Genomic DNA, 9,292 nt, shown 5'->3' on the forward strand with positions numbered 1-9,292 from the left:
GCATAATGGTGTGGGGTGTGTTTACATGGAATGTAATGGGTCCTCTGTTTATGTTCAGATTCTTGGAGACCATTTGTAATGATTCATGGACTTCATGTTCCCAAACAACGATGGTATTTTTACGGATGACAATACACCGTGTCACAGGGTCACAATTGTTCATGATTGGTTTGAGGAACATCCTGGACAATTTGAGTGAATAATTTGGTCAACCAGACTGGTGACATGAGTCCCATTGAACATTTATGGGACATAATCAAGAGCTCAGTTGATGCACAAAATCCTGCATCTGCAATTTTGGATGAGTGTGGAGGCAGGTTGGCTTAGTATTTCAGCAGGGGACTTCCAATTACTTGTTGAGCAGACTTCCAATGACTTGTTGAGCCCATGCCACATCATACTAATGCACAACACAAGTCAAAAGGTGGTCCAACATGATATTAGGACGTATTCTATGACTTTTGTCCCTCATTGTATATTCTAAGATTCTACAACAAATCAATGGCAAGGATACTGGATGGTAGTTTTGTGTATCACTTCTACTATGCTTCTTGTAGAGAGGGGTGACCTGTGCTTTCTTTCAATTACTGGGCATGATTTTTGTTTCCAAGGGATCTATGATAGATAAGAGTTAGAAGAGGGGCTAACTGAGCCACAATTCAGATAGAATCTGATATGGATCCCATCGGGACCTACAGATTTGTTCACTTTTAACAATTTCAGCTGTTTCTCAGTATCACTGACACTAATACTTATTTAACTCGCCTTTTCTGCAATATAAGGATTAAATTGAGGCAATGCTCCTGCATTTTTCTTTGTAAAGAATAATTTGAAAACAGAGTTAAGCATTTCAGCTTTTGCTTTGCTACCCTTAGTTTCAGTTCATGTCTGATATGCCAGGGACTGGACACTAACTTTGGTGCCACTGACAATATACACATAGGACCAGGATTTCTTATGATTCTGTGAAAGATCACTACAATATTCTGCTATGGTGGTCACTGAGGGCATCACACATTGCTCTCTTGACGGCCAAACACATTTTATTCAGCATCTATCTATCTGCATTCCTATGTTTTGTTTTACACCTGTCATGCACTAGTTTCCATTTCTTTAGAAGTTTATTTTCAGTGATTGTGTACCATGAAAGGTCTCCCCATTATGAACTGTTCTACTTGGTACTTATCTATCCATTGCATGGTCAACTGTTCTTTTAAACTTGAGCCTGTTCTGAAAGTTTCAAGTTCGTCATTGAGGCATGACACTGTTGATTTTTTAACTAGTTTACTGAACATATATATCTTTCTGCTTGTTTTAGTTGTCCTTTGTAGTTTGGTAATCATTTTTTCCACAACCACATCATGTAACTGATACCAGTTTTGATGTAGTCAAAGAGATCAGGTCTATTTTTCATCATTAGATATAATATATTTCCATCATGAGGGGGGTTATGAACTATCTCTTATAAGTAGTTTTCAGAGAAGACATTTAGTGATGTTTCACAGGATGTCATGCCCACCATTAAAAAATTATTTTCCCAAATTAATGATGGATAATTGAAGTCTCTACCAACTGACTTATATACAAGTGAACTTAGGTTTTCTCTGAAGTTTTGTGAAAAGTAAAGGCCCTATTACACTCCCTTGGGGTGCACCTGAAGTGACTATTATGTCTGAATAGCTCTCTCTGTTGAGAAGGACATAATGTGTTCTGTTTGCTAGAAACTCTTCAATCCAGTCACAGAATTGCTCTGATAGTCTGTCCGTTTATATTTTGTCCAGTAGGCAGCAGGGCAGAAGAGTATTGAATGCCTTCTGGAAGTCAAGGAATATGGCATCTACTTGGGTGCCTGCATCTATTTCTTTCTGGGTCTCACTGACAAAAAAGAGTGTGTTGCGTTTCACACAGTTGTTGTTTGGTATCTGTATTGGTTCCTACAGAGGAGATTTTCAGTCTCCACATATGTCATAATACCCAACCGTAAAGCAAGTTTCAAACAAGTAACTTCAGTCTGACTGTCCTTCTTGAAGGTGGAAATGACCTGTGATTTTTTTTCAGTCATTAGGAATGCATTGCTTCTCCAGAGGTGCACAGTACCAGTACACTGCTGTTCGAAAAGGGACAAGTTTGTTGATGTACTCTATATGGCATCATACTTGTATTCAGTCAGTTCTAGCGGTTTTTTCTCTGTTGCATGATTTCAGTTGCTTTCCTCTCCAAAAATCACTTATTTTTTATATCTGTCATTTTGTCATTCATCCAACAGTTTAAGGGATATACTATTGTGCAGTCTCCCTCTGCGGAACAGTTCTACTCATGGGCAGTGTTTGCTGCACTTTTCCTACTCCTACATCATCTCGAGGCTTCTCTCTGGCACAACTGCCTATGAATTTGTTCCTTCTGCATATTTTGCTGTTTCAAAGAGAGCCTCAGTGACCTACCCAGAGTTTTGCCCATTACATTCCATACAGTGAAATAATTTGCTATAGCTCTTATAGCGTGTCCCACCACTTACTATCTGACACTAACTGCCCCCAGTTTCCACTTGTGGTCAAATAAAGTATTGATGCTAAAGTAAAAGGAACCCCAAGTATTTGAAACTCAATTAATATTATGAGAAGTATTAGATTTATTTCACTATAAGAATCTCTAACTTCACGATAATGTGTTGAGGTCTCGAAGAGCATTGGTGATTTCAGATATACGTGAACAAAAAATTAGACTGAAGGTGCACCTAGCAGAAATTCAAAACAACACTGCAGGAAAGCCAAATCTTCACTTGTGTGACAAGAAAAAAGACACTATTGCAGATATTCACAGCAAAATGTAAAATATGCATTGCTGTGAACAATTCACTGCTTGTGTTAGTTTAGTATGTTAACAAAAGTCAGTTCCATGTAATAACAATTGGAAATTCAGTATACATGTAAACTTTCAATATATTAATCACTAAATACACTAAAAGACAATAAAAATATTATCAAACTGTTTCTTTTGGTAAACACTAAAGCACAAGAATCATACTGAGTGAATGAACAGTTCAACACCGAATCTGAAAGTTCATTCAGGACCTGAGAAAATTCAAGATTAAGAATGCTGTAAGTAACTTTCAAATATGACTGCAGAATGGCGGGAAGCTGTTATGCACATTGTGCTTTTCTGCATCTCAGCATCTCCCTTCTTTGGTGAGTATAATTGCTACATTCCACTCTGGATCTTCCTTGTTTGAAATAATACTATTTCATCCACAAAAATCTTCTTCCAAATGATTTGCACGAATGTCTGAGTGTTTTTGTGAGTCATTCTTCCCTTTGTTGTATGTTTTACACTGCTACATTATCTTATAAAATGAGAGTTTCCTATTCTCCCCAGGAACAATGAATCATATCTTTCCTAGAGCAGGTAATATAAATTGGTGGCAAGATAGGGAAATCAGATCTCCACTATCAATTACTTAGAAGGTTACCAGTCTCAGTATATCATTATGATGTGGACAGGTTGTCACATTTAATAACCTATGAGTACCTGCAAGTAAATCCAGCATTTAGAAGAGGAAAGACAGAGAAACCAAGAAAATTACATTACTGGAATAAAATTCACCAGAGAAGATGGTTCCAGATTGCCTGCAGCATGCTTCCTAACTCCCCAACAAAAAATAACACATTCACCACAGCAGAAAAGCAATGTAAACACTTCAGCTCACAGTCAACTCATGGAAATTTGTATTCACATGTTTACGTCAGGTGATGCCACCTGTACCTGTCTTCATGTGGCATCCAACTGGAGGTGGGTAGGACACGAATAAACTGGACCAATAACAGCCAGTGAGAACCAATGGAAGAAGTCACAACAAAATACAGTATACTCTTGTTATGGAAGATTACAACAAAAACTACATTTCAGTGCCAAAAGTACAATGATTTGAAGAATATAGGAGAGGAAGCCTCCTGAGAGTACACTGGAATGTAGCAAGAAGAATATGGAAGCTGAGACTGTCCTGTAACCAATGGATCTTTGAACAAAATTGTGGCTGTCAGGCTAAAGTATAGCCCTGATCTGTGCTGACAGCAAAAAGGGAGCTGTTGCCTCTGACTGGTTTGGTGTGGCCCACTCCAACTTCCTGCCCTGTGCCAACTTTTTTGTCTCAGAGTAGCACTTTGACTCAGTGTCCCAAATTATTCATTGGATGTTTTACAATTTCTGTCTTCTCTTGCAGTTTTTACCCTCTAGAGCTCCCTCAAGTACCATGGAATTTGTTCCTTCATGCCTTAACATATGTCGTATCATCCTCTCCCTTCCCCATGCCAATGTTTTTTATATCTTCCTTTCATCACCCACTCCGTTGGAGAACCTCCTCATTTCTCATCTTATCAGTCTATTAATTTTCATCCTTCTACAGTACCACATTTCATATTCTTTAATTATCTTCTTTTCTGGTTAAATGACTCCTGAAGACAGATGTTGACTGTGGATATTGTATCATAGACACAGTCCCTTTGACTGTTCAGGGATGTCACTAAAACTGCCCAAAGATGTAAATGCAGGAACAGTGCCTATTAGATGGAGGGGGTCTAATAGTTGATCAGTTCCAGTCATTCCACCAGGAAGAAGGTACACAGCTCATGTTGTCTGTAGTTCAACCATGCCTAGACAGTCAGCACCACAGTTTGATCATGTCCAAATTGTTACTTTGTGCCTGGAAGGGCTCCCTACAAGAGAAGGGTCCAGGTGTCTTGGAGTGAACCAGAATGGTAAAGTGGTGTTGTTCGGACATGAAGGGGATACAGGAAGACAGGAAGTGTTGACGACATGCCTCGCTCAGGCCACCCAAGGTCTGCTACTGCAATGGATGGCTGCTACCTATGGATTGTGGCTAAGAGGAACCCTGACAGCAATGCCAGCATGTTGAATAATGCTTTTCACGCAGCCACAGGACATCGTGTTATGACACAAACTGTGCAATATGCTGCATGATTCGCAACTTCACTACCAATGTCCTCGGTGAGGTCCATCTTAGGAACCACAGCACCATGCAATGCGGTACAGATGGGCCCAACAACATGCCAAATGGACTGCTCAGGATTGGCATCACGTTCTCTTCATTTATGAGTGTTGCATATGGCTTCAAGCAGACAATCGTCGGAGATGTGTTTGGAGGCAACCTGGTCAGACTGAACACCTTAGACACACTGTCCAGCAAGTGCAGCAAGGTAGAGGTTCCCTGCTGTTTTGGGGTGGCATTATGTGGGGCTGACATATGCTACTGGTGGTCATGGAAGGTGCCATAACACCTGTACGATACATGAATGCCATCCTCCAACCAACAGTGCAACCATATCAGCAGCATATTGGTGAGGCATTCATCTTCATGAATGACAATTCATGCCCCCATCATGCACATCTTGTGAATGAGTTCCTTCAAGAATACAACATCGCTCGACTAGAGTGGCCAGCATGTTCTCCAGACATGAACCCTATTGAACATGCCTGGGATGGATTGAAAAGGGCTGTTCATGGATGACATGACCCACCAACCACTCTGAGGGATCTATGCCAGATTGCTGTTGAGGAGGGGGACAATCTGGACCAATAGTGCCTTGATGATCTTGCGGATAGTATGCCACGATGAATACAGGCATGCATCAATGCAAGAGGACATACTACTGGGTATTAGAGGTACCGGTGTGTACAGCAATCTGGACCACCACCTCTGAAGGTCTTACTGTGTGATGGTACAACATGCAATGTGTGGTTTTCAGGAGAATAGAAAGGTCAGAAATGATGTTTATGCTGATCTCTATTCCAATTTTCTGTACAGCTTGCAGAACTCTCAGAACTGAAGTGATGCAAAACTTTTTTGATGTGTGTATTTCTTTCCTATCATACATTTTTCAATTCCATTTAAATATAAAACCTTGCTATAAACAGTTCGATGTAGACATGAGAACACATTTAAAATAATTCTGAGTTACTGTAGCCAAGCCTCACCATAAAAAAAATGTTGTGCCCACATCTACATCTACATCTACATCTATACTCTGCAAACCACTGTGAAACACATGGCAGAGGTTTTCTCTGAATTTAGTTTTACATATGTTGTATCATTTGCTAATGTTTTAGAGTGTTGAGCTAATACTCTATCTAAATAAGAGGCATGAGGCATGCCTTAAATGCCATACTGTTTTACTTTCTCTAGTAGTATTTCTTTATCTATACAATCAAAGTCATTGACAAGATCACAGGAAATGCCAACATTGTTTTTTTTCTTCTACCAGGACTGGTTTTTCTTAGATCATTAATGCTAACAGAGAGGGCCATTGTGGAAGTCAAACTGAGCTAGAAAGCTAGTCTAATATTCTGTTATAAGCTTCCTCTCCAAATTTTCTTTTATCACAGGAGTGAGGGAGATGGATCAGTATCTTATCTCCAGTTTTACAAGTGCATTTGTAAAGGGATACTTCAGGAAATATCCTTGACTCATCAACTGGTTACCAAGGTAACTTGGCAGAAGGAGGGGAAATTCCAAACTAGCACAATTTACTTGAAATCTCGTCATAACCAGAATTTTACTTTTTTTAGTGGCTGAATTATGACAAAGTCTGCTTCTTCAACAACACACGTTTTATTCAGCATAACTTATTTACAATAAAATCACAGAAAGTAATAGTTCCTGACCCTTCTGAAAATACACAAAGTGAAAGACGCCTGGAGGCAGATACCTCATGGTCAGAACAGTACTTTTAATGTTTGTTGAATAAATCACACAGCTCTGCTGGAGAACACTGTTGTAGGATCAACTGGGAAGCTCTTTATTGTAAACCATGCCTCTAGCACACCCATCAGATAGACAGACAAATCTATATCCTAGCCAAACATTGTTGGCAGGTGACAACTAAGTCCAAATAACAGTCCAGGAGAAAACTGCAATGCACAGGGTTGTCATCAATAAGTACACCAGAAAGCTTGCTGTAAAAATTGGCTGGATGATAAATGAGACCATGGTGGTCCAAAGTAGCCCTTAAATCTGTTGCAGATCATTTTCCAAACGACCTGATACCAGCAGATACACCTTTCTGCACTGTGCATAATGATCTCACAGAACATGTGCATAACTATGTCGAGTGATCAATCAATATGTCCAGCAGGATTACAGGACTAATGACATCTGTGGTCACTAAGAAAGATGTTTTTCTCTCTGTGTTTTCAGGAACTGTTAGAAATGATTCAGTGAATTTATTTGGCAGTGGTTTGAATTTAATACCTATCAGACTGATACTATTACCAGAAGCTAAATGATTTCCTTTAATGAGCTTATACATTTCATGCTCCAGATTGTCCTTGCAATTTTTGATATTTTTGTTCATAGTACATGATTTTTGTCTGTGTAAGTGTGCTGGTGGAGATGGGTTGGAGAATGCCATGGAGTATCAATTAAACAGCCTGTAGTTCCAAATGCTTTAACACAGCACCTTGCCGTAGCTCAGTACAGGAAGCAGCAGCTTGGCAGTGGCATTCAGCTGCCTCCTGTGTGTTGTCTCCCCACAATGCTGGCAGATCACAGCATCAGATGGACAGTGGTCCATGACACAACTGCTTCTGTCAATGGTAACTCCAACTTTGTGTGGCCTTGTGTAGCTGTGACCACATGTTTGGATTCACAGCTTATAGCAGGCTGCCGATGTAATGGTAGTCACCCACTGCCTACGTGTCAGTGGCCTGTAAGCTGCTTCCTAGAGCTTGTGCTGGCCATATGTTGCAGTGGCTCCACGTTCCACAATCTCCAGGTGGACTGCCCTGATGCAGAGTTGAACTGTGGTCCACAAACTGCAGTCCCAGAAGGTGGCCAAGTGACACAGCCCTGTGGTGACAGAGCTGTGATGCTAGCAATAGTGACTTTAGTATAAAAGACTAAGTATTTATATACTTCCAAGCTGCACTTGTTTGGGATTTGCTTTCTTGCAGCACATTTGCTAAATATTTCAGAAACCACCAGAGTAGAAAGGCTTATGGCATTTACCACTATATTTGATGTTGTTGTGACCCTCCCTTCATAGGTGGCAGATTGCGATGTGCATTCAACACTTGTAGGTTGTACTTCCTAATGGCTTCTTCCAGCTGTCTTCCACAGTCATCAGTCAGGCCACAATACTGACTTTGCATCTGCATCAGTGGAGTACACAAGAGACTTAGTTCATCCTAGCAGATGTTCATTGATCTCATCATTAAATTGAAAATACATGGAAACCAGGATGCAACTTCCCCTTCTTGTTAACATTCCACACAGATTATATGTTCTGAACAATACTGTGTCACTTGGTCATGGTCTGGAATGCTGTTTGTGAACCACATCTCAGCTCTGTGTCAGGGCAGTCCACCCTGAGACTGTAGGACCTGGAGCTATTGCTACAACAGGCCAGCACCAGCCTTGGAAAGCAGTTTGCAGGGCATTGGCTCAGGGACAGTGGGTCACTGCCATTACATTCCCAACCCACAGTCTTCTCAACAGTGTGGGGGTGCAAGCTGTGCCACAACACACATGGTCACAGTTAACCAAGACCACCAACAGCTATAGTCACTACTGATGGAAGTGGCTGCATTATGGACCACTGCCTTGCCAGTGCTGCCCTCTGACAGTACTGTTGGGCAATACATATGCAATCGTTAGAGATGACATCCAAATGGTGTTAGATTAGTTCAGATATGGACCAGAACTTTATTACTGTGCATTGTAATTGCTTTGGTTATTATACTAGATTAGTCACTACATTATTAATTTGTAAATTGTATGTATTTTGCCTTGTTCCCTTTTGTTAGATGAGATATGATCACATTATTGTTGTAAGTCCAGTTATTTGGTCTTCAATCCTTGTATTAAATTACAGTTCTGTACACTTAAAGCGAGTTGTGAATCTCTGCACCACTTTGAAATCTTATCAAGATCTGACTGAATATTTATGCAGCTTCTTTCAGATAATATTTTATTACAGATAAGTGCACCATTGCCAAAAAGCCTGATTTTACTATTAATATTGTCTGCAAGGTCATTAATATACAACATGAACAGCAAAGGTCCCAACACACATCCCTGGGCACACCTGAAGTTACTTGTGCATCTGACAGTGACTCTCCATCCGAGACAACATGCTGTGTCCTCACTACCAAAAAGTCTTCAATTCAGTCACAAATTTCACTTGATACCCCATAAGATCATACTTTTGACAATAAGTATAGGTATGGTACTGAGTCAAATGCCTTTCAAAAATTAAGAAATACAGCATCTACCTGATTGCTT

The 9,292-nt window shown here is 40.2% G+C and overlaps 1 pseudogene; it reads left to right on the top strand.

Moving 5' to 3' along the window:
• The window catches only part of LOC124545706, a 53,120-nt pseudogene extending 45,216 nt beyond the window's left edge, over positions 1–7,904 (top strand).
• The last annotated feature ends 1,388 nt before the right edge of the window (positions 7,905–9,292 follow it).

The sequence above is a fragment of the Schistocerca americana genome, chromosome 8, assembly GCF_021461395.2.
Source record: "Schistocerca americana isolate TAMUIC-IGC-003095 chromosome 8, iqSchAmer2.1, whole genome shotgun sequence".
In the NCBI taxonomy this organism is placed as follows: domain Eukaryota; kingdom Metazoa; phylum Arthropoda; class Insecta; order Orthoptera; family Acrididae; genus Schistocerca; species Schistocerca americana.